Below are 26,521 nucleotides of genomic sequence, written 5' to 3'. Positions count from 1 at the left end.
TACTGCAAGTTGTGCTGGTTTTCATAATGATATTTTTTTATCTTTGGAGCTGTTGTAACAGGGACAAAATGATGTAATCATTGTTTATTACCCTGTATATCACTGAATTTTACCGCAGAATAGCATATAAACGTCATTTTTGCATGGTTTTCTTTTACACATCAAAGCCTGCACTGTCAAAGTGTGTTACGGAGAGCAATTTAGAAGGTTATATATATATTTATATATTTAAAGGGCTAAATTTAAAAACTTTTAATAGTTTGATGCTACAATAAAGAACAGAAGTTGATTTCAAATTATTATATGCTACTGTGGAAATAGTTTAAAATTAAGCAACAATTCAATCTTACTCTTGTTTGCTTAATTGTTTATGATAAGTTTCAGTGTGTATGGATTTGTCAGAACAGTTTGTGATATCTGAACAAAGCCAGAGGGTGGGTTGATGTAATGGCTGGAATCCTCACAGATTTGCACTAAGTGTGGAAGCGGACAGGAAAAAGACCACTTTACCCGTCGGCCGCAATGGTGGCTTTTCATGCTGTACCATCCCAATCCTGCCTCATTAATCATGCATTCCCGGGAAACATGCTGTTTTGTTGGCGGGCAGCCTCCGATTCGCCCACCACACTGTCACCTCGCCGCTTCCTCACGCCGGGCGCCAAATGTAAAGCTCAGCTGTGCACATACCCCTCAGTGCTTCCGCCCATGACTGCTGCACAAGAAGACACGGCCCCAAAAGGCAAGAAGACTGCAGCTCCCTGATTCAGTGACTCATCCCTGGGACGCCTTCTGGATACTGTTGGAGCCCACCGCAATGTTCTCTAATCCCCACTCTGGCTGCAGGAAGCCCATCAATGCCACTACTCCAGCTTGGGAGGCGGCGGCAGAGGTTGTCAGTGTTAACATTGCACAGAAAAGATCAGCCATCCAGTGCAGAAAATGGATGAATGATCTCATCCATGCCGCCAGGGTAAGGCAACCATCTCATCACTCTAAAATCACACACACACTAACACATCACATTTTCACTGGCATCTCACTCACTGCCAGCTCAAGGGACATCACCACTCTCTCTCACACAAACCCTCACATTTCCACCTGTCCTCATCTCTGGAGATTGCGGCCTCAGCATTCACGCTCTTTAGGCCACTTGAACAGATCAACATGTGTCCCCACAGACATCCTGGGAAGCCCTCCTTCCCCAGTAATGCTCTAGTCCTGCAGGCTCTTCCTTTGCCTGAGGCCAATTCTCCCCCTCCCCCAGCAAGCCATAACGCTGCAGCTGTTGAAAAGCCTTACGGGCTGGTTTCATAAGTAGAGACCCGCCCACGAGCCCCCTTAAAGTGATGTGGTGCTGCCTGCGAAGCCTGGCTCTGATGACTGCGGTGCTGCCCGAAGCAAGGTACACAAACAAACCTTGATGTCCTGAGCGAAGTGCAGCTTGCCAGGTGCATGTCGCTTATGTTCAGTTGTGAAACATATCGGCTCGGATAATCCAGCATGGTGGGATGATTCCGGCAAGCTGGATTTATAATGATAGGCAGGTGTATTACAATGAAGTTCCCGATGTGCGGCGGTGGGAAACACGGTCCACCGCTGACGGGCAGAGCGGATGATTGCAAACTGGTTTCACGACGTTGTGAAACCAATCTTTGGTCTTCTCACCATATTGTCTGCCCATGCCACCAAACATGCCCACTGCCAATGGCCACAGAAAATTCCGCCCAATGTCTCAAATCACTCAATTATATGAAGTCGACATGAATTGCAGTATGATTATGCAAAACAGTTATTCATTAGAGTCATAGAGGTCTACAGCATAGAAAAAGACCCTTCGGCCCATCAAATCTGCACTGGTCAAACAAGTACCTAACTATTCTAATCCCATTTTCCAGCACCAGGCCCATAGCCTTGTATGCCATGGCATCGCAAGTGCACATCCAAATACTTCAAATGTTATGAGGGTTTCTGCCTCTACCACCCTTTCAGGCAGTGAGTTCTAGATTCCTACACAACTCTGGGTGAAAACATTCTTCCTCACATCCCCTCTAAACCTCCTGCCCCTTACCTTCAATTTATGCCCCCTGGTTATTGATCCCTCCACCAAAGGGAAAAGTTCCTTCCTGTCCTATCTATGCTCCTCATAATTTTATACATCTCAATCATGTCCCCCCTCAATCTCCTCTGCTCCAGGGAAAATAACCCCAATCTAACCAATCTTTCCTCATAACTAAAACTCTCCAGCCCAGGCAACATCCTGGTAAATCTCCTCTGCACTCTCTCTAATGCAATCACATCCTTCCTATAATGCGGATTCCAGAACTGCAGCAATACTCATTGTGCAAACTGAATAGTTAAAGCAAAAATTGTTTAATGTTAAAGCCATATTAAGAGGTAGAGAAGACAAAGTAACTTATTGGTTTTCATTTTTCTCATTTGTTTCAAAAGGACTACCTAATAAATACCACATAAAAGGGCAATAAACATGACAATAAAGCAGTTTGGATCATAATTCCAAATGCAAAAGCAAAGTTTGAGCATTTTGTAAAATCATTCAAATTATAAAGCCTTGAAACATTCTGTGCAATTCAGCTGTTTTTTTTTAATTCTTTCATGGTATGTGGACATCATTGGCAAAGCCAACATCTGTTGCCCATCCCTAATTGCCTTGCAAGGCCATTTCCAAGGGCAGTTACCTAGCACAAAGGAAGATGGTTGTTGCTGTTGGAGGTCAACCATCTCAGCTTCAGGACATCACTACAGGTGTTCCTCAGGGTAATGTCCTAGGCTCAACCATTTTCAGCTGCTTCATCAAGACCTTCCTTCCATCATAAGGTCAGAAGTGGGGATGTTTTCTGATGATTGCACAATGTTCAGCACCATTCGTGACTCCTCAGATATTGAAGCTGTCCATATCCAAACGCAGCAAGACCTGGACAATATCCAAGCTTGGGCTGACAAGTGGCAAGTAACATTCGTGCAACACAAGTGCCAGGCAATGACTATCTCCAACAAGAGAGAATCAAGCCATCGCCCCTTGACATTCAATGGCATTACCATCACTGAATCCCCCACTATCAACATCCTGGGGGTTACAATTGACCAGAAACTGAACTGGTCTCGCCATATTAATACTGCGGCTATAAGAGCAGGTCAGAGGCTAGCAATCCTGTGGTGAGTAACTCACCTCCTGACTCCTCAAAGCCCGTCCACCAACTGCAAGTCAGGAGTGTGATGAAATACTCTCCACTTGCTTGGATGAGTGCAGCTCCAACAACATTCAAGAAGCTTGACACCATCCAGGACAAAGCAGCCCGCTTCACTGGAAACATAGAAACTAGGAGCAGGAGTAAGCCATTCAGCCCTTCGAGCCTGCTCCACCATTCATTATGATCATGGCTGATCATCCAACTCAATAGCCTGCACCCGCTTTCTCCCCATATCCTTTGATCCTTTTCACCCCAAGAGCTATATCTAACTCCTTCTTGAAAATATGGAATATTTTGGCCTCAGCTACTTTCTGTGGTAACAAATTCCACAGGCTCAGCACTCACACCCCATCCACAAACATTCACTCCCTCCACCGCCGATGAGCAATGGCAGCAGTGTGTACCATCTACAAGATGCACTGTAGAAACTCACCAAGGCTCCTTAGACAGCACCTTCCAAACCCATGACCACTACGATCTAGAAGGACAAGGGCAGCAGATGCATGGGAACACCACCACCTGGAAGCTCCCCTCCAGGCCACTCACCATCCTGACTTGGAAATATATCACCGTTCCTTCACTGTTGCTGGGTCAAAATCCTGGAACTCCCTTCCTAACAGCACCATGGGTGTACCTACATCACAGGGACTGCAGCTGTTCAAAAAGGCAGCTCACCATCACCTTCTCAAAGGCAAATAGGGAAGGGCAATAAATGCTGGCCTAGCCAGTGATGCCCACATCCCGTAAATGAATTTTAAAAATTTTAAAGGCAACCACATTACTGTGAATCTGGTGTCATATCTTGCCCAGACTAAGCAAGTGTGGCAGATTTCCTTCCCTAAAGGACATTAGTGAAGCAGACAAGTTTTTACAACAATCAATGATAGTTTTGTGGTCACCATTAGTGAGATGAGCTTTCAAGTTCAAGATTTTATTAATTGAATTTAAATTCCACCAGCTGCTATGGTGGGATTTGAACCCATGCCCACAGAGCATTAGTCTGGGCCTCAGGATTACTAGTCCAGTGACATTACCACTACGTCATTGCCTCCCCAATTGGAACATCTCCAAATGTCAATCTTTTTATATGCTATTGAAGCATTAAAATTCAACTGTGAGACAACACCACATTAAAGGGTAGAGAGATAGACAGTATTACAGAATAATCAGTGCCTAAGATATCAGTAAGAATCCAAGCTTCAAGTAAGGGCTTCTCATGAGCACACAAAAAATTATACATCATCAAAAATCTGCAAGGATCTTAATGTATATTCCAATTCAAAATTACAATGGAAATTGTTTTCGTCCTTAAAATATCTTTAATGGACAACGTATCTGCAAAGCTAACATTTTTTTATTGCTCTAGGATACAATTCTGTACTAAGCATAGTCTTCCTAGTGCACCTCCCTTCTTTTTTAATATTGTATTCACATAGAAAACTTCACTATTTCTGTTAGCACTATTGCTTTTGTGATTTTAAAACACTAATATTTTAAGACCTGTGTGGCATTTGGCAAATGAATTAGATTAACTACTTGAAATTCAATTCAAACTTTAAAATATTATGAACTAATTAACAGCAATTAAAGGATTACTCAAAATTGCTCTTCCAATTTTTCAAGAAAACAAGCAAATGCCTCTGGAAAATAATGGATAGAGGAATTTGATCTAGTCGTGTTAAACATTTGTACAATTTGTACAAAACATCCAAACTTTTATGAGGTGAAACATATGCTTAATTTGAAAAAAGACCTTATATGTGCAAAATTGGTGCTGCCATTATTTTCCCCTTTCTCTTACAATGAATGATGTTCTAAAGTTGTGCAATTGATTAATAGGGAAGTGATGAATGATTCAAGAAAGAAGTGAAAACTCTGGATTCTTATTTAAACAGATGAATGCAGAATTGGGGTGTAGGATATGACTGGATAAATAAATTATGATGGATCAAATGGTCTTCCTCATCCCTAATTATCTCACATGATTCTGTCATTTCAAGATGCTGACATGTGGTCCTCTAACCATTTCAGACAATTGAGAAAGGCAAAAAGATGATGCTGAAGCTGAAGTTTGCACTCCTTGGGAAGAATTCCCCCCTTGTCAGGCGGGGGGAAGTGCAGGAGCGGGCGTGATTGGGGGCGTGCTGCCATTTTACGTGGGCGGGCCAATTAAGTGCTATGTGCTCCCTGTGTGGGCGCGGGGGATTACCTCAGCTGGGAGTGTGCTTTTTCGTGCATGCGCGCGAAAGAGCGCACTCATCTCCCTGAGGCTAAGTGCTGCCTCAGGGAGATAGGCGCCAAATTTAAAAATGGTGAAGGGGCAAAAATAAAATTTCCCTGACATGTCCCCTCGTGTGACACTGTCAAATGAGTTGGGACATTTCCATTACTTTAAAGCATACATTTATTAAAATTTTAAAAACCCTCATGAAACCTCATCCCGCCCGTGGATGAGGTTTCATGCTTTTTCTGAAGCCCTCCAGGGCTCCCGGCCTGCCCACCAACCTTAAGGTTGGACGGGCAGGTCCATTAAGTATCTCAATTACTTTTTAAATGGCCTCAATTGGCCGTTGACAGGTCGGTGGATGCACAGCTGATTCGGCTGTGCCCCCGCCGACCTGAAAATTGAAATGACATGGGGTGGCGTCGGGAGTTCCGCCCAACGTCATCCAGCATCATTTTACCCGTCGGTGAGCGGGGCCTGCCCCCCCGTGCCCGCTCACCGACCTAAAGATCCTGGCCCTTAAAAAGTTTTAAATAAACATATTGAAGAGTTGCATTGTCAACATCTCTAATGTCTTTGAAAATGAAGCCTTGAGAGCATTCCTGCATCAACAAAAGAATATTTAAAAATAACTTCATAAAAGTTAAACTGTTCTCCCACATAGGGAACACCTGTATCATCACAACTTCAGTAACACAAAACAGGAAGTATCAGATTAGTGGCTCATTTTATGAGCAACGGTCCAAGAAGGCAGCTCACCACCACCTTCTCAAGGGCAATTGAGGATGGGCAATAAATGCTGGCTTAGCCCACATCCCGTAAATGAATTTTTAAAACATCTTCTGAGGAATGGCTATCACCGTCAGGTTGCCACCCTGCTTCTACTTTTCTGTGCCACACCAAAGCTCAGCATTCCTGGTCGGGATTTCCGATCCCAGCTTCTCCAGAAACGCGGAACGTACCTGAAATCAAACTGCTTCTTCGTAGCACTGGATCATCAAGGGAAGACAAGCCACACTCCCATTTTAGGGCATGAGCTGCCATATTCTGGTAAGTGTTCACTAACACACTGAAAAGCTGGAACATTTAAAAGGCTTTTCAGTGTGTTAGTTTATGAGTGAATAGGCAGGTGAATGGGTGAATGTGTAGGTGGGTAAGGGATAGGGTGAGTGAGGTAAATGGGTAAGGGAGAAGGGGGGGGTTGAGGTTTCTGGATAGAGTGGCAGGTGGGCAGGGTGGAAGGGTACTAAGGAGTCTGGCAGGTAGGGTGGCAGGAGGGCAGGGTATCAGGTGCATAGGCTGGTAGGTAAGTCGGGTGATAGGCAGGTAGGGTAGTAAGCATGTCGGGTGATAGGATGGTAGGTGAGTAGGATGATAGGTGGGTAGGTAGGTTGGGTGGTAGCTGGGTAGTTGGCAGGTGGGTAGGGTGGTAGGGGCAGGTGGGTGCGGAGGCAGGTGGGTAGGGTGACAGTGGGTAGGTGGGTCGGGTGGCAGGTGGGTGGGGTAGTAGGATGGTAACGTGGCAGGTGAGTAGGATGGTAGGTAGGTATGATGGCAGGTGGCTAGGGTGGTAGGTGGGTAAGATGGGAGATTAGTAGGATGGCATGTGGTTATGGTGGCAGATGGGTAAAGTGGGTAGGATGGCAGGTGGGTAGACTGGCAGAGGGGTATGATGGCAGGTGGGTTATTGTGGCAGGTGGGTAGGATGGGGGGCAGGTAGGGTGGCAGGTGGATATAGTGGTAGTTGCATAGGATAGCAGGTGGATAGGGTGGCAGATGGGGAGGGTGGCAAGTGGGTCGGTAGCAGGTGTGTTAGGTAGCAGGTGTGCTGGATGGCAGGTGTGTTTGGTGGCAGTTGGGTAGGGTAGTAGGTTGATAGGATGGCAGGTGGGTAGGGTGGTAGGTAGATAGAGTGGTAGGTGCGTAGGGTGGATAGGTGGTAAGTAGGCAGGTGGATAGGGTGCCTGGAGGCTAGGGTGCCAGGTGGGTGGGGTGGAGAGTGGGTAGGGTGGCAGGCAGTTTGGGTGGTAATTGGGTAGGGTGATAGGGTAGCAGGTGGGTAGCGTTAAAGGTGGGTAGGGTGGCAGGTGGATAGGGTGGTAGAATGGCAGGTGAGTAAGGTGGCTGGAGGGTAGGATGGCAGGGAGGTAGGTGGGTTGGGTGGCAGGTGGGTAGGATGGCAGGAAGATAGGATGGCAGGCGGGTAGGATGGCAGGTGGATATGGTGGTAGATGCGTAAGGTGGATAGGCTGGCAGATGGGTAGGGTGGCAGGTGAATAGGGTGGCATGTGGGTATGCTTTCAAGGTGGCAGGTGGGTAGGTGGTTAGCATGGCAGGTGGTTAGGGTGGCAGCTGGGTAGGGTGGTAGGGAGCAGGTGGGTAGGGAGGTAGGCTAACAAGTGGGTAGGGTGGCAGTTGTGTAGGATGGTAGGTGCATAGGGTGGTATATGGGTAGGGTAGCAGTTGGGTAGGGTGGCAGGTAGGTAGGGTAGTATTGGGGAAGGTGGTAGGTGAGTAGGGTAGTAGGTGAATCAGGTGGTAGATGGGTAGGGTAAGATATGGATAGGGAGGAAGTTGGGGTATGCTTTCAAGGTGGCAGGTGGGTAGTGTGTTGAGGTTGGGTCAGGCCAGGTCGCAGGGTGTGGTCAGTGTGTCAGGGGTGAATTATGATGTCGGGGGGACTCAGGTGGTGAGTTTGGATTGGGTCAGGTTGGATTGGGGGGGAATCGGGGTGTCAGGGAGTTTAGTCGGGGGTCGAGGGAGGACTAAGGGGTGTCATTGCGATTGGTTGGGGGTGTCAGTTGTATTGTTACCCAACAGTTATATTAGGATTTTTCTACCTAACATTTCCTGGGTAACTATCCAGGTAAGTAAGTCGGAACTGTCTAAAGTGTCTGGCTCTAACTCAGAGTTGGAGACTTTATTGGGGGGTCCTGCAGAACAAGGGAATTGCCCATCGGAAGTTCAGCCTTTCCGAGCAATTACCACAGTGTCAGTGCACTGGGACTTCCGAAGGGTCCCAACACGTATCTTGGAGTGAACGTTCAGTCTCTGATGACCTGGAGACTGAATGATCTGGGCCATGATTTGCCTAAAATTCAGTTCTATTGAAGTTAATAGAATTGAATGAGCTCTCAATATGATAACACCCATTTTGCATGCATGCCCATGTCCAATTTCACCCCACGCCCCCGCCCCCAATGTACCTAACAATGCAGAATCAAAACCGGTCACCCTTATCAGAAATATAGCTGAGTGAATAGAGGATAGTTGATAGAGAAAGATCTGCAAATGTGCGTAAAACCGCTTCTAAAGGAATAATTTTAACTGATGCGGTACTTCAACACATTTCTCAACACATGAAGTTCCAAAATACTTCATGTAGAATGAATGTCATGGTGCAGTTTCTATATTTATTTAAGGCATTCTGTGTACAGTAGGGCTATGAAAAAGAAGTTATTCAGTTTTTGATGATGTTCATTGAGAAAGGAATGGTTGCCAACACTGTAGGAAATTGATCACCTTTTTAAATAGTGTTCTAAGATTTTAAGTATACATCACAACAGGGCCTCAGTTTAAAATCTATCAAGAGAACAGCAATCCATCACTGAAGCACCATCTCAGTGCACTAATAGTAAGTAGCACAAAGTAAAACTCAACTGAATACTGCCAAACTTAGTACTTTGAGTCAATTATTTACAGTACAGAAGTAGGCCACTCAGACCATTGAGTCCATGCCAGCTCCCTGCGGAGCAATCCAGTCTGTCCCACTAAAGTGTTCAGCCCCATGACCCTACAAGTTTATTTGCTTCAAGTGCCCGTCCAATTTCCTTTTGGAATCATTGATTGTTTCTTCATTCACCACCCTAATGGGTAGTGAGTTCTTGGTCATTACAATTCATTGCGTAAATAGTTCTTCCTTATGTTTCCCCTTGCACCTTTTGGTCAAAATCTCAAATCTGTGTCACCTAATCCTTGTACAATGAGCTATGGGAAGAGTATTTCCTTTTCTACCTTATGATTGTCATAATCTTGTGCACCTCTATCAAATTGCCCTTCAATCCTTTGTTCCAAGGAGAACAAATCCAGCCTTTCCAACCCAAACTTGTAGCTAAAACCTCCCCATCCCTGGAACCATTCTGGTAAATCTCCTCTACGCCCTCACAAAGACCTTCATATCTTTCCTAAAGTGTGGTGGCCAGAACTGGATGCAATACTCTAATTGAGGGGGAGGCCTAATCAGAGGTTTATAAAGGTTCAGCATAGCTTCCCTGCTTTTGTACTCAATGCCTCTATTTATGAAACCCAAGGTCCCATATGCATTGCTAACCACTCTCTCAATATGTCCTGCCACCTTCAAGGATCAATGCACATGAAACCCCAGGTCCCTCTGTCTCTGCACATTTTTTAGAACTTTGCTATTAAGTCAGTTTTGCCTCTCCCTGTCCCTTCTGCCAAAATACATCACCTCACACTTTTCTGCATTAAATCCCATATGCCACTTATCTGCCCATTCTGCTAGATTATCTGCCCTTCTCCTGGCAATTTGTATAATCCTCACTGTTTGCCACTCCACATTTGGTATCATTGGCAAATTTTGAAATTTTACTCCATTCTCCAAGATCCAAGTAATTTATATATAGCACAAAAAGGAGTAACCCTAGCACAACCCCTTGAGGAACACCACTGTCTACCAGCCTCCTGTCTGAAAACAAACCATCTAACACAAGTTGTTGCTTTCTGTCCTTAAGTCATTTTAAAAAAATCAAATTGCACATTCTGTAAGCCTATTACTTAATTCAGGAATTTGTTGAGTGAGGGAATTTGGCACAGTGAGGGAAGGGATGCTGTTCTGGTGTTTTACAGAAGAAGAAGTGGTGTGAGAAAGGGAGGGAGACCTAAGAGCTGAAGCCCAAAGGCGTTAAGCAGGTAGGCAATTGGTTGGTGATTGGAGAATCACAATGTCACACCTCTATTTAAGAAAGGCGAGAGATAGAAAGCAGCAACCCATAGTCGAGTTAGTCTAACATCTGTCATTGGGGAAATTGGAATCCATTATTAAGGAGGTAGCAGCATTTAGAAGCATTTAGCAGTAGTAGCATTTAGAAAATCATAAACAAATTACTGACCCAATATGATGTTATGAAAGGGAAATTATATTTGACAAATTTATTAGAATTCTTTGAGCATGTAACAAGCAGGGTGGATAAAGGGAAACCAGTGGACCTAATGCATTTGGATTTCGAAAAGGCATTCGATAAGGTACCACATAAAAGGTTACTACATAAGATAAGCACTCATGGTGTTTAGGGTAATCTATTAGCTTGAATAGAGGATTGGCTGAGCAAAAGGAAACAGAGAGCCAGGATAAATGGGTCATTTTCAAGTTGGCAAACTGTAACTAGTGGAGTGCCACAGGCATCAGTGCTGAGACCTCACCTATTTATGAACTATATTAATGACTTGGATGAAAGGACCAAGTGTATTGTAGCCAAATTTGCTGACGATACAAAGTTGGATAGGAAAGCAAGTAGTGAGGAGGACACAAATAGCCGGACTTTTGCTACCGAGGTGGGTAGCTCATCTCAGAAATTTCCGGACTCGCTAGGCTTGCCTCAGTAAAAAGTACCTTGATTTACGTGATTTTTGCTCTGCAGGGGGTGAGGGGGTGTGAGTGCAGGCTGGAGTCGGGCCTGTTGACCCTGGAAGCAGAGTTTACATGGCTACAGGGGTTAGCGAGTGCCAAGGCGGACTGGTTAGAAGGCCTGCCTTCATTCTCTGGGCTTTTGTCCCAGATGCTTCAGAAGCTGTTGGGCCCTCTAGCCCTCACCCCACATCTCCTGTAGTCCTTACCCCTCATCCCCTGTAGCACTCACCCATCACCCAACCACCATCCCCCTTCTCCATGGCTCTTCGTACCCTCCATGCCACCACAAAGATCTCCAGCACAGGGCTGTAGCATCGGGGAAGACAAGACATACCCCCTTTTATGGCACTAACTATTTAAATGAGCAGTCTGACTGTTAGTGAATGGATAAATATTAGTGAATGGGTGAGTAGATGAATGAATGAATGGGCAAGGCAGGGTGGGTAAGTGCATGAGGTAAGTGGTAACTGTGTAGGGTGGCAGGTGGGTCAGGTAGTAGGTGCATAGGGTCATAGGTGGATAGGGTGGTAGGTGGATAGAGTAGCAGATGGGTGAGGTGGTTGTGGATAGGGAAGTAGGGGATGGGGTGGCAGGTGGGCGAGGTGCTAGATGGGTGAGGTGGTAGGGTGGGTAGGGTTGCAGGTAGGTAGGGTAGCAGGTGGGTGAAGTGGGTAGATGGGTGGGTGGGTGGGAAGGTTGGAGGATAGTTGGGTCAGAGTAGGAATATTGGGAGCTAGTCAGGCCGGGCAGGTTGGGGGTGGTTGGGTGGTGGGAGGTGGTCGGGTAATAGTCGGGTGGTCGAGGGATAGTATGGTCGGGAGGGTTAGTTGGGTTGAGTCAGAGGGCTTGTCCAGGTGTTGGGGAATTAGTCGGGTTGGGTCAGGGAGGTAATCAAGGAGTCGGGGGGTTGTCAGAGTGTTGTGGAGGGGGGGGGTGCCGGGTGGGGTGGGGTGGTCAGTGTGAGTGATTGGGGGGGCTCACTTGCCTAGTTGCCCAGGAGTTAGACGAGGATTTTTCTGTCTAACATTTCCTGGGTAACTATCCAGGTAAGTACCACGAAACTGTCCGAAGTTTCCAACACTAACTCCGAGTCGGAGGATCCCAAGGATCAGGGGAATTTTCCATCGGAAGTTCAAACTTCCCGAACAATTTGCAGAGGTTAACATATCAGGGCTTCCGCAGGTCCCGATGCACATCTTGGGCCATATGCCCAGTCTCCAGCAATCTTGAGACCAGAACATCTTGACCCTTGGGAAAATGGCAACATAAAACTCAATTGAAACTGTACAACCAGATGCTAACGTTATTCTCTAACCTGCAATAGATGGCGTCAATCCAAGCAGTGCAACAGAGGATTTTTTAAAATTCTCATTGACAGCTGTAGCCTGTTTTTTTTTTAAAGTTTAAAGAGCAGGGGATTTTTAAAAATTCAGATCATACCATTTATATAGAACTTATCCACCCTCCAAGAGCATTTACATCTACTCTATCAATTCACGACTCCCACACTACAGGTTAAAGCACTTGCAGCAGCTGAAATGGGGTCAGTTTGAACTCAGCACTAAATTCAAATGACCATGCAGAGTTCATGTTTTCCCCCTGTGTGAATCACACTCTGCTCCCTTTTCCCAAAGGGGAAAAATTGGATCAGTTGGAAGTGGGGCGGGGGGGTACTTCGACATCTCGGTCTCGCATGACATTTTGAAAGATCCACAGGATCTTCCCAACTCCATGAAAATCTGGCCCAAAGAGTCTGCAAAGAGCTTTAGATAGGCTAAGATAGTGGGAAAATGTGAGGGTGTCCACTTTGGTAGGAATAAGAGAAAAGCAGGATATTATTAAATGGAGAGAGACTGCAGAATGCAGCGATACAGAGGGACCTGGGTGTCTTTGTACATGAATCAGAAAAAGTTAGCATTCAGGTATAGCAAGTAGTTAGGAAGGCAAAAGGAATGTTGGCCTCTATTGCAAGGGGGATGGAGTATAAACGTAGGGAAGTCTTGCTATAACTGTATCGGTCATTGGTAAGACCACACCTAGAATACTGCGTACAGATTTGGTCTCCTTACTTAAGAAGGGATGTACTTGCATTGGAGCCATTTCAGGGAAGGTTCTCTAGATTGATTCCTGGAATGAAGTGGTTGCCTTATGGGGAAAGTCTGTGCAGGTTGGGCCTATACTCATTGGAGCTTAGAAGAATGAAAGGTGATCTTATTGCAACATATCAGATTTTAAGGAGGCTTGACAGGGTAGCTGCTGAGAGGATGTTTCCCTTCACGGGGGAATCTAGAACTAAGGGGAACGCAGTTTCAAAATAAAGGGTCTCATATTGAAGAATGAAATGAAGAAGAATTACTTCTCTCAGAGGGTTGTTAATCTTTATAGAGCTGTGGAGGTTGGGTCATTGAATATATTCAAGGCTGAGTTAGACAGATCTTTGATCTCCAAAAGAATCAAGGGTTATGGGGTCAGACATGAAAATGGAATTAAGGCCACAATCAGATCTTATTGAATGGTGGAGCAGGCTTGAGGGGCCAAATGGCCTACTGCTCTCCTATTTCTTACGTTCTTATGTTCCCATGAATTGTGAACCTAGATTTATGTGCTTAGATGGGGTCTTGAACTCACAGCCTCCTGACTTGGAGCAAAAGTACTGACACAAAGCAAATCTGATGCTATGCAAATTTCCTATTCTGGAGGACAGCTGACATTGTACCTTAGTTGGGAAGGGAGAAAGGGATAGACTGAATAATTACAGGCCAGTCAGCTTAACCTTGGGGGTGGCAGGGAAATTATGGGAAAAAATTCCGAAGGACTAGGTTAGAAAGACACAGGTTAATTTAAGACTATCAATGCAGATTTGTTACAGAAAGGTTGTGTCTGACAAACATGATCAAATGTTTTGAAGAGATAGCAAAGAAGGTTGTTGAAGGTAGTGCAGTTGATATTTTCTATACGGATTTTAGCAAGTCTTTTGATAATGGCGGACTGGCCACACCAGTAAAGGCTCATGAGATCCAAGGCAATTTGATGGGCTGAATTACCTCCTCCTGTGTTGTGACAATTCTGTGATTCTATGATTCTGTAAAGTGGCAAGTTGGATCCAAATTTGACTCAGTGGCAGAAAGAAAAGGGTAAATAGTCGATTGGTGTTTTTGTGACTGGAGGACTGTTTCCAGTGGGGTTCTGTAGGACTCACTAATAGGTCCTTGCTCTTTGTGGTATATATCATGATTTGGACTTAAATGGAGGGAGTATAATTAATAAGTTTGCAGACAAAACAAAAATTGTCCATATGGTTAATAATGAAGAAAGCTAGTAGACTGTAGGAGGATATCGATGAACTAGTCGGAGGAGGGATCAGTGACAAATAGAGTTCAATCTGAAGAAGTGTGAGATAATGCATTGGGGAAGGCTAACAAGGAAAGAGAATACACAATAAATAGTAGGATACTGAGAAATGTGGAGGAACAGAGGGAACTTCGAATCCATGTCCACAAATCCCAGAAGGTGGTCAGAAGGCATACGGGATGCTTGCTTCTATTAGTCGAGGCAGGGAATACAAGGGCTGAGAAGTTGTGGTGGAACACTGCTTAACCCACAATTGGAGTGCTGCTTGCAGTTCTGATTATAACATGAAAGGAAAGATGTGATTGCACAAGAGAGGATACAGAGGAGATTTATAAGGATGGTGTCTGGACTGAAGAATTTTAGTTAAGAGGAAAGATTGGATAGGCTAGCATTGTTTTCTTTGGCATAGAGGAGGCAGAGGGAGACCTAATTGAAGTGTATAAAATTATGAGGGATCTAGATAGAGTGGATAGGAAGGCCCTATTTTCTTTTGTTGAGGCGTTAATAATCAAGGCATAGATTTAGAATAAGATGTAGGAAGTTTAGAGGGGATATGAGTGCAAATTTTTCACTCAGAGGGTGGTTGGAATCTGGAACTCATGACCTGCACAGATGCTAGAGGCAGAAACCCTCATAACATTTAAAAAGTAATTGAATATGCACTTGAAGTGCCAAAACCTACAAGGCTACAGAGCAAGAGCCAGAAAGTGGGGTTAGGCTGGATGGTTCATTGTCAGCTGGCTGGACACAAAGGGATGAATGACCTCCTTCTATGCTGTAAATTTCTATGATTCTGAAGCTCGAATTTTGCCCCGCATCCTCTTCCCCCCTCCTCCCACCCAGGAGTGGGATGATGATGGAGAGGCGTAAAATCGGGTGGCAGAGCCAGAGATAGCCATACCCATTGCCCACCCCCCTCCTCTTGAATATTACCGGCGAAGTGTCGGGAAGGTTGCTCGCCCATGGATGAATTAAGGCCCTAAGTGGTCAATTAATAGCTACTTACTACGACCTCTTCCTGCTGCTGCTGGTAAATCCTGGCAGCTGGCTGAAGGTGGATGGGGTCCCCCTTGTTCAGGCATTCTGTGCCCCATTATTGGAGCTGCCCAGCCACATTGAGTGCCCTGCTTGTCCACTGTCCTGGCCTCCCGGTCGCTACCCACTCTCTTTGCCACTGACTGCTTATCTAGGGATGTTGCCCTACTTGTTATCCAGCCTCCATTGCTGGTCCTTGTCGGAGACTGACAGTGGTCCCAGCAGTGGCCACCGCTTCAAGTGTTGCCGACCATCTGATTGGCCAGCAACTCTTGGGGGCAGGACATCTTCCTTCATGGCGACGAAACCAAAACCCAAGGCAGTTAAGTGCCTGACAACTGTAAAATGTGGTCATAGCTTTCTGGGGCAGTGGAGGTGGGCTTTTTTCTAATTTGTTCATGAGATGTAGCATCACTGGCTAGGCCAGCATTTATTGCCCATCCCCAATTGGCCTCATCCAGAGGGCTTTTTTAAGAGCCAACCACATTGCTGTGAGTCTGGAGTCACCTGTAGGCCAGACCAGGTAAAGGCAGCAGGTTTCCCTCCCTAAAGGACATCCAGTTGGGTTCTTACAACAATCAACAATGGTTTCATAGTCATCATTAGACTTTTAATTCCAGATTTTTATTTTATTATTATTGAACTATAACCCTGGGTCTCTGGAATACTAGTCCAGTGACAATACCACTATGCTACCTCCTCCCCTGGCTTGCTCCAGACTTTTCAGCAGGTGGGTGGAGCCACTATCTCGCTAAAATTTCCAGCAAGCTGTATTCTATGCTACTGGAGAAAGTTCATTCAACTTATACATAGAACAATTACCTACATTTGTATTTACTATTTTAAAACTATTTATTAATTGTTTAAAACTCATGGGTTTGTTTTTGGTTAGCTGGGGATCTGAAGTATATAGGAATTAATCACTATGCTTAAGTCTATACCAAAATGCTAACAAATTCAGAAAAAAATAGAATGCAAGAGTTTCCAGTTCTGCACTTTCCAACCCTCCATTTTCTAATCATTACAATGTATAGATGAAAAATTTCAGGTTGGAAAGTCCTAGCTAATATTTCCACTTCCCTGATATGGAGTGCATACTCTCTCCCCATAGGATTCACCCCATTTAATGATATTGAGAGAACTTCGGAACAGATAGACAGGCGCTAAGTCTCATGGGTGTGTTAGTACTATACTTTTTGACAATAATAAGGTAGAAATGATCACAACTAAGTTTCCTATAACTTGTTGAACTAGAACAAAACTATCCTTCAGAGTATTGATTTGCAATATATTTGTAACCTAATAGGATGAGTTCTAATTTCTACCCCACCACATACACACACCAACTCAACCACGCCATGGCTTTCAGAGTTTTTTGGCCATTTTTAAAACTTTCAAAACTAGAGCAGTTTTCCAAGAAAAGCACTGTGTAAAGGCAACATGCGCACAACACACCAGAAATATGTAACTTACTTGTTACCCAGCTACAAATCATTTTCCCTACGCCCCTCATTTCCTTCCCCCATGTAGTTATTATCAGGGCCTTGGAGTTTCATTGACTGAATGAAATAGAAGACATCCATTGAGGAACATTGCAAAAGTTTCAAAGTACAATGTGTCATGAAAAAGAGCTTTTGATTAAGTTGTGGCAGTTAGGTTTCCTACATTGTCCTACAACATCTTAACAACCTCTTCTGGTGAATATATATTGAACACAATGGGCAGAATTTTTCCCTTGGCGGGGGTGCTTGGTGGGGCCGACCACCGTCTGCGATCGGCACCACACCGTGATTTTATGCTGCAGGTCAATTAAGGCCCACCCAGTGTGGAACATGAGCGGCAGTGCTCGGCAAAGCCTGTGTAGGTGGTGTACGAGCAGGCCTAGCGAAAATTTTGCGCATGCGCACGAAAGAGTGCTTCAATCTCCCGGATTTGTCTCAGGCGGATGAAATGCTGTTTTAAAAAAAATAATGGTCCGAATAAAAATATCATAAATGTCCCCTCATGTGATTCTGTCACATGAGCAGGAACGTGTTTTGAATTGAAGTGTGAAATTCTTATTTTTATTTGCTTTAGGAAACCTCACCCTGCCCGTGGATGAGGTTTCCTAAGAAGTGCAAAGGCCTCTTGGCGTTTTTGCTTGCCCACCAACTGTAAGGTTAGATGGGTAGCGTAAATTCAAAATTAATTACCTTTTTAATGGCCTTAATAGGCCTTTTAATTGTCAGCGGGTGTGCTGCCGATTCCGGCATGCACCTGCCGAATGAAATATCGCGGGTCTACGCGATGACATCGGAATGCTCGCCTGACGTCATCGCGGGTCATTTTACACTCAGTCGGGTCGGACGTGCGCCCATCCGCTGAGCTCAATATTCTGCCCAATAACCCTATCTTTCTGTCAGACTCATTAAGAAATCTATATTCATTGAAACCTGTTAGCAATTTGGGTATTGCCATAGAAAATTGTGGTTATTGTTCTTCATCTGTCTTAAAATAAGCCACGCTGCAAATAGAGGAGATCCACTTTAGTGATTGTAGGTATGACCTTTCCTACTGCCTTTAGGGGTCACGTGATTGTTCTGATGAATAAGCCCTAAGCATGGGTAATCCAGGGACTGAGCTTTCTAGTTGTGGACCTGATTCAAGCATGTAGCTTTGATAAGAGCTCTGTAAATAAAGTTATCTGTTTCAAGTCAGAAACCTGTCCGGTACATCAAGTTCATTACAATTGGCAACGAAGATAAATAGCTCCGATGCTGCACCTCGCCTTGTGAATGTGAGTACATCAATTCTTAAGGAAAGAAAGAAAAGTTACTCACCAGTCATGCGACTCTTCGGCAGAATTGACCCGCATGACTCGCCCATGGAAGAATGGAGCCAGTACATAGAGAGCCTAGGTTTTTATTTTGTGGCGAATGAAATAACAGCGGCGGAGAAGCAGAAAGCTATTCTTTTTAGTGTCTGTGGTAGTAAAACATATAACCTCATCCGCAGTCTGACGGCCCTGGCCGCGCCCAATTCTAAATCTTTTAACAAATTGGCAGACCTTGTGAAAATGCATTTTCAACCGAAGCCATCGGTAATTACGGAGAGGTTTAAGTTTAACACCAGAGTAAGGGCCCTAGCAGAGCCCATCGCAACTTATACAAGCGACGTTGAAGCAGTTGACTGAGCACTGCGACATTGGAGATACACTCAATGATATGTTGCGGGATCGGTTGGTTTGTGGCATTCACGACGACACCATTCAGTGCTGTTTACTTGTCGAAGTTAATATTGATTTGAAGCGCACCATGGAAATAGCGCTTGCCATGGAAGGTGCTGAGAGGGACTCGCAGGCTTTGCAGAGTGTGCAACATGGCGCCGTTCTTTAGTTGGGACGGGGACCTACAGTCAGGCGTGGCGAGAAAACCAGAGAGACAGCAGTGAAGTGGGAGACAGTCTCTGCTTGTCGAAAAACAAAAAGGCATCGTGGAAGCATCTCAGCAGCGATTCAGAAATTAACCTGTTACAGATGTGGGGGTAACCATGTACTAGAAATGTGCAGATTTAAGGAGGCAGAATGCCATCTCTGCCACAAAACATGGCACGTAAAAAAGCAACCCAGAGCGAAATCGAGACAGCCAATCAGACAGCAGACCAAGGCGATTGAAGTGCACTGTATAACAGTAACAGAAACTGCTGATACTGATATCTATTCCCTATACAATGTCAAAGCAGTAAAAACTAAACCAATCACCGTCACCCTTCAAGTGAATGGGAAGCCTCTAGTCATGAAGGGAGACACAGGAGCCTCGGCCACAGTGGTGGGAGAACACACATTTCATTACCTAAATGAAGGTACCCTGCGACTGAATCTGGAGCAAGCCACACCTCAACTGCAGAAAGACAATGGAAAATCAACACAGTTAAAGGGCATCGCCACAGTACCTGTGTCCTATAGGCAACAGACAGCCCAGCTTCCAGTGATCATTGTGACAGGTGAAGGGCCTAGTCTTCTGGGTCGAGACTGGTTACAAAAAATTAAGCTGAAATGGTCAAAAATATTTCAAGTGAGAACAGGAGGAATTCTTGAGCTGTTAAGGAAGCACAACAGCATATTTCGTGACAAATTGGGAAAGATAAAAGGTTTGCGAGCAAAATTATATGTAGATTTGGAGGCAACACCCCGGTTCTTTAAGGCCAGACCTGTGCTATATGCTCTAAAAGAGAAGTTAGATGCAGAATTGTGCAGCTAAGAGAAGCTAGGCATCACCCAGCCAGTCCAATTTTCAGAATGAGCAGCACCCATCGTCTCTGTGATGAAACCTGATCAAGCTATTCACATCGGCGGAGACTACAAATTGACTGTGAACAAGGCTGCTAAATTAGATAAATATCCTATCCAGAGGATAGAAGATTCGTACATTAAGCTAGCTGGGGGAAAATCCTACACCAAACTGGACATGAGCCGTGCTTACCAACAGCTAGAGCTGGACAGCTCGTCTAGAGGATATGTAACCACCAACATGCATAAGAGCCTGTACCAATATACATGCTTCCCCTTCGGTGTATCATCTGCCTGTGCAATTTTCCAAAGGACCATGGAAAGCCTATTGCAAGGACTTCCTCGAGTAGTAGTGTACCTGGATGATGTCCTGGATCAACAGAAGCCAAACATTTGGCCAACCTGGAAGAGACTTTAAGAAGATTTTTGGAAGCCAGTGTACGATTGAAGAAAGAGAAATGTTCATTCCAAGCAACTGAAGTCACTTCCTTGGGTCACTGAGTAGAAGACAAAAGGTTGCAAACAGTAGAGGAGATCAGGGCAATCATGCAGCGCTCTCTCCTACCAGTGTCACTGAACTCAAGTCTTTTTTGGGCATGATAAATTATTATGGTTGCCTTTTGCCAAACTTGTCAACAGTGTTAGCACCTTTACACTTATTATTGAAACAGAACCATCGTTGGTCATGGAATGCACAACAAGAAGCAGCCTTCAGGTCAAGAAGTTATTACGCTCATCACATCTACTCGTGCATTAAGACTCATCAAAAGGATTATTATTAACCTGTGATGCATCTCCTTACATGGGAGCTGTGTTATCACACAGGATGGAAGATGGTTCCAAAAGGCCAATAGACTATGTCTCCAGAACCCTCTCTGCAGCTGAGAAGGGTTATTCACAACTTGAAAAGGAAGGTTTATCAGTAATATTTTGAGTGAAGAAATTCCACCAGTATCTGCATGGTTGACATTTCACCATAGTGTTGGATCATAAACCACTACTGGGTTTATTTAGTGAGGATAAAGCCATTCCGCCAATAGTCTCAGCAAAAATTCACTGTTGGACTTTGATTTTATTGGCGTATGAGTGCACCTTTATTCATTATCCTGGTGTGCATATTGCAAAAACAGAAACACTCAGTCACCTTCCATTACCAGATAGCATTGTACATGCTCCAGTGCCGCAAGAAGTTGTGCTTGTGCTGAATTTCTTGGACTCTTCACCGGTCTGTGTGAAGCAAATAAAGAATTGGACAAACAGGGATCCAATTTTGTTAGAAGTCCGAGACCAAGTATTGCAAGGATGGTCGAATTCACCAATGTCTGAAGAGATAAGACCATTCCAGGCCCGTAAAACAGAGTTAAAAGTCGTCAAGATGGAATCTTGTTATAGGGATCAAGAGTCGTTGTCCCTTCGCAAGGAAGCAAACCACTCTTGACAAAGCTTCACAGTGCGCATCCAGGCATTTCGAAGATGAAGATGCTTGCGCAAATCTATGTCTGGTGGCCAGGGAGACACAGTGACATTGAAAACATAGTCAAGCACTGTCTCCAGTGCCAGCAGCAACAGAAGTTGCTTTTTTCAGCTCTACTGCATCCGTGGGAGTCACCTGGTCGACCCTGGGTTAGACAACATACAGACTGTGTAGGTTCATTTTTAGGTACCATGTTTTCATTGATCATAGATGCACATTCTAAGTGAATTGATGTGTATGAAGTGAGATCACCAACATGGTGCGTAACTATTGAAAAGCTGCGCCAATGTTTTGGTGTACATGGCCTACCAGAAGTCATTGTTTCGGACAATGGTAATGTCTTCACTAGTTCAGAATTTCAGAGATTCATGAGTTTAAATGAAATTAAACATATTAAAACAGCACCATATCATCACTCATCCAATGGGTTAGCTGAAAGAGCAGTGCAAACTTTCAAATCAGGAATGAAGAAGTTATCCGAAGATACTTTAGAAGCTCGACCTTCACGTTTTCTTTTCAATTATCATACAACTCCTCATGCAACTACAGATTTAACACCGTCTGAATTACTGATGAAACGCTGCCTTCATACAAGGTAAAGTCTGGTGTTTCCAAACTTAGAGGGGAAAGTAGAGAAGAATCAAGAGCAGTCAGAAACTGAATCATGATATTCATAGCAAAGCTCGAAGATTTACCTTGGGAGATACAGTTTTCGTGCGGAATTTTGGAAATGGTCTTAGTTGGGTTCCTGGTATAATTGCCTCTGAAACTGGACCCTTGTCATTCCAAATGGAAGTGGAAGATCGGATTGTTCAAAAACATGTGGATCACCTGAGAAGTAGAGATACATTCCAACAACCAGCTATTCCGTCTGTAATTGATGTCGAACCTTTAATTCCTGAGGTGGCAGATCAACTTAGAATAGACATACCTAATGTCTCTATTGAATTACCTAATCCTGAACTGACACTGCCTAAGGATGCCCCTGATGCTGCACTTCCTGATCATGTCAATCCAGTGGAAGAATCTCAAGTGGTAGAGCTACGCCACTCTAACCGAATTAGAAAACCACCTCAGGGACTTAATCTTTAATTGCATGACCTGTGTATATGTGTATAAGTTGTGGATTAAAATATTCTTTGTAAATAGAAAATGTAAAATAAAACTAAAGAGGAAGGAAATGTAGTGATTGTAGGTATAACCTTTCCTACTGCCTTTAGGGGTCACGTGATTGTTCTGACGAATGAGCCCTGAGCGCAGGTAATCTTAGGGATGGAGCTTTCTAGTCGTGGAGCTGGTTCAAGTATGTGGCTTATAAAAGAGCTCTCTAATAAAGTTATATGTTTCAAGTAAGAAACCTGTCTGGTGCATCAAGTTTGTTACATCCACTCTAGCCAGATACAGCCTCCATCAATCAATGAAAAGGGATCTCAACAACCTGTAACAATTTTTGAAGGTGAAAACACAATTTTAATTCAAAAGACCAGAAATAAGTACTTTCTTGACAATGTTGACCTATTGTTTAAGACATTGCTGCTGAGCCCTCCTGTCGAAGGAAAAATTCAGGCCTATGAAATTTACATGTTGAGCTCTTTTCTGTTGCAGTCAGGTACAAGCACCTGAAAAGCCCAATGCAAAATAGTAGGGGAGTGTTTTTCAGGCACAGAACTAGGAAAAATGATTTGTATCCAATTTTTCTCTGCATATTATCCATTTTTGAAGTGCTATTTGGGTGCTGAACTCAGGAAATTCACCTTTGCTTTGTTCCTTCTTAAAATATTGTCTTTTTTGCTTTGCATGATATTTTAGAAGAAACACAGGCCTATAAATTTCAATGGTGGTTCTCCCAATCCTCTGTCATTATTTTAGTGGAAGATCAGTAGACACCCCGCAGGGACTCCATAAATGTATTATCAGTGTAATGCTCTCAATATTGTTTGACTAATACAGAATATTTACTGAGTCTGCTGAGGTAAGTAAAATACTAACATTATTGGAACACATCTTATTGTGGGCAACATTTTATGTCAAGGTTTTACAACAGCAAGCAAAATCATGTGATGTTGCATCACTTCCTGTTGTGATGTACACAGTATCTGATTAGCATGCTACACAGTTAGAATTAACCTCTTCTACCCATAATGCAAACTTCTACAGAATGAAAGGATTATATGTTGTAATTTATTTAAAATGTCCTATAGATAATGACAAGTGCAAACTTTAAATTAACATCAGCTATAACGAAACAGGCAGTGGAGACTTGTGATTCTCCAAGCACTTCAGTCATCTGGGTGTCAACCTGTGACCTGATCATTCTGGTAATTGTATCATTACCAATGCCAACCATTGACATTACTAGAGTTTCAAATTTGGGTCAATCTGTTAGTACAGTTATCAACTAAAGCTGGGGGTGGCTGTAAGTGCAACAATCCAGAACTTTAATAATAAAAATACCTGGAAAAATTCAGCAGGTCTGACAGCATCTGCGGAGAGGAATACAGTTAACGTTTCGAGTCCATATGACTCTTCAATAGAACTAAGGAAAAATAGAAGAAAGGTGAAATATAAGAGGTGAAATCCAGAACTTTACTTGTAATGTGAAATGCTGGTAAATGTGCCTCAGCTAATGTATCATTAAAGGAGAGACATTTTATGAATATTCACTGCTCACATTTAAACCACTATTCAGCCAGGGAGTCATCAACTAATTCTGTGCTGAGTTGTAAGCCAAGCTTTCTCTTTGCCAAGAAATATTACCTTCCAGCAGACAAGTTAGCCACATTGAGTGTGGTATTATGTGGTATGGAAAGCAAACTTTAAAACAGATCAAAAACAGAATTACCTGGAAAAACTCAGCAGGTCTGGCAGCATCGGTGAAGAAGAAAAGAGTTGACGTTTCGGTAACAGATGTAGACATGTGTAAGTGGCTAAAGTGGGAATTGACTGGGAACCGTCCAATCGATGTAGGCTGCAGCCAGTAAAAAGGCATGAGTGAAAATTAGTACAGCAAGATGGACTTACCTTTTTACAGCACCTTTTGGGATTTCATGATGTCTTAAAGCGACTTATAGCTAATGAAGTACTTTTTGAAGTGTGGTCACTATTATAACTTTGTAGAAGTTTTTGGAGGCTAAAATTAAAAATAGTAGGTTAAAATTAAGAATAAACTTAAACTAGATAAATTTTAAAGAAAATTTCCTTCTCAGAAGCTAAGAGTACCCAGCTGTTAAAGGAATGTTGAGCCGAAATTTCTTGGCCACATGACGGCAGGCTTGGAAGTTAGCCAGCCTAGTAAGCTGATTACAAAATTAATTAGGTTCTATTTTACTGGAGCGTCAGCATTTTGCCACCGGCAGATCGACCGTTGCCACTTGTGGAGGCTGCCACCACATTGGAGGTGGTTACCCTGTGGCAGGCTGAGGAACCATCAGAGTTGGAGGCTCCATGTCCCAAAGTGGGGCCATTGGCAGGAAAGACCACACTTGTGGCCCAAACAATGGGCCCAGAGAGGTTTCTTCTCTGCTCTGAAAGGCCTAATGGCTTCACTCCTCAGAATTTGTCATTTAAAAACAATCTCCATGGTGAGGTGCCTTCACAGCTCCTGACCTACCACAGCAACACCCATCTAACCTGGTGGGTCTTTCGAGGCTCCAGGGCTGTCAGCAGATTCACAGAATCGAATGCCCGCCTGCCCGTTGGCCGGCCTCAATAGGATGGCGGGCAGGGGAGGTGAACAGTCAGAAAGCTATGCCTGTAAAGGTTGCACTGTTAGGTGTACTGCTGGTAAGTGTGAGTTTGGAACTCATTCGGTATCGATGTCGGTTTCCCAAACCCAGTGAGGAAATCTGGCCCAATATTCCAGGTGATTATGTTTTTCATCCAGTGAATAATGATGATTTCTACTTGTATGTAAATTCTATGTTTATTTTTTCCCATTGAGGAAAACTATACCTGCAACATTATTTTGATTCACATAAAGGAAATAATTCAGCAATTCTTAAGAAATCAATGATTTAACAATTTAACGGTGTTTCATGATTTTTCTAAAAACTCTTTCAGAAATGCTGCTGTAACATTTCTGCTTGTAAAATTGTTGCTCTATGTTGGTGTGGCAGAAGTGGCAGTCATAGTCAAAAAAAAATGGCAAAATATTTTAAGCTGATAGATGATTTGATAATCCCCTGAGCATTTCTTCTGAAATTGTTCTACCTGGGGAAAAAAGAGCTAATATTTGCCTGGGAGGTAGAATTATCACAGTGAATAGGGCATTTCATAAAGCACATTGGCACTATTGCTACAGAGTGCTGTCATAAAGCCTACTGAGAAAGCTTATGCGGAGTTGAAATACAGTTATATGTCAAAACATCACCATTTGCCCAGAAGCAATGTGAAGAGCTGTTTTTTTGATGCCACATTCAATAAAGCAGTTGAATAAGATAAATGTAGGAGTAAAGTAAGGATAGAATCCAGGATTTGACAAAATATAAAGGGGCTCTGATAAAATTGGCTCTATTTTAATTAAACAAAATTGCTCAGAACATGAAGCTTGAAGGAGCATCAGTTGAGCTGGTACTCAGTATTGAAGGCTTGACTACAATAAAATTTCACTCTAGAAAAGGAGAACTACATTTAAAGTGATTAATACCACAAACAATACAGAACTGAAATAGCACTATATTTTAATTTCCTATAACTGGCAGAATTAGAATTTTATACTACATGATATTGAGTGGATAGGAAATATCTAGCTGTGTAATGTGGGAGCCATTGACAAAATATTTTGTTGTAGGTTAGTTTAAGTAAGACAGAAATGTTCACTTTTTGTCAAAATTAAATAATAAAGGAATTGTTAATACTGCCATCCATAAATTCTCAATTAGAAAAATCATTTTCTAAAACATTCTTTATGTAAATTTATGCATATGGCAAAGGGAGGGACCCTTGGCTAGAAGTGGATTAATTTCTATTTCAAGCACCTAGTGGCAATCTCAAATATTTCCATAGCAAGTATAATATAGTTTGATACAGAATGACGTTTGTCCCCTCTGCTGGTATATTAACTTAATTCTAAATGTACCAATGTGACTTTTTCCATTTTCCACACCAGCCATCATGTGGCCCTACCGAGATTGCCAGTTTATTCCAAATTAAGCCAAATTAGGAATCATGTTGTTTTCTAAACCCATCCCCACTGCAAATTTTATTGGTTTCCCCAGCACATTTCAAATACAATCCTTACGACTAGCAGACTTTCACCCTATCAATCTCTGCTGAATTTGATCCCATGTTTCAGAGGCAAAATGTAGCAAGCTAA

The 26,521-nt window shown here is 43.5% G+C and overlaps 1 protein-coding gene across 1 annotated transcript in view; it reads left to right on the top strand.

Moving 5' to 3' along the window:
- The window catches only part of npas3 (neuronal PAS domain protein 3), a 1,500,089-nt gene that overhangs the window by 868,758 nt on the left and 604,810 nt on the right, over positions 1-26,521 (top strand). The window lies entirely within an intron of this gene.

The sequence above is a fragment of the Cetorhinus maximus genome, chromosome 18, assembly GCF_964194155.1.
Source record: "Cetorhinus maximus chromosome 18, sCetMax3.hap1.1, whole genome shotgun sequence".
In the NCBI taxonomy this organism is placed as follows: domain Eukaryota; kingdom Metazoa; phylum Chordata; class Chondrichthyes; order Lamniformes; family Cetorhinidae; genus Cetorhinus; species Cetorhinus maximus.
The sequence above is the reverse complement of the archived record's forward strand: the minus strand, read 5'-3'. Positions and strand labels throughout refer to the sequence as shown.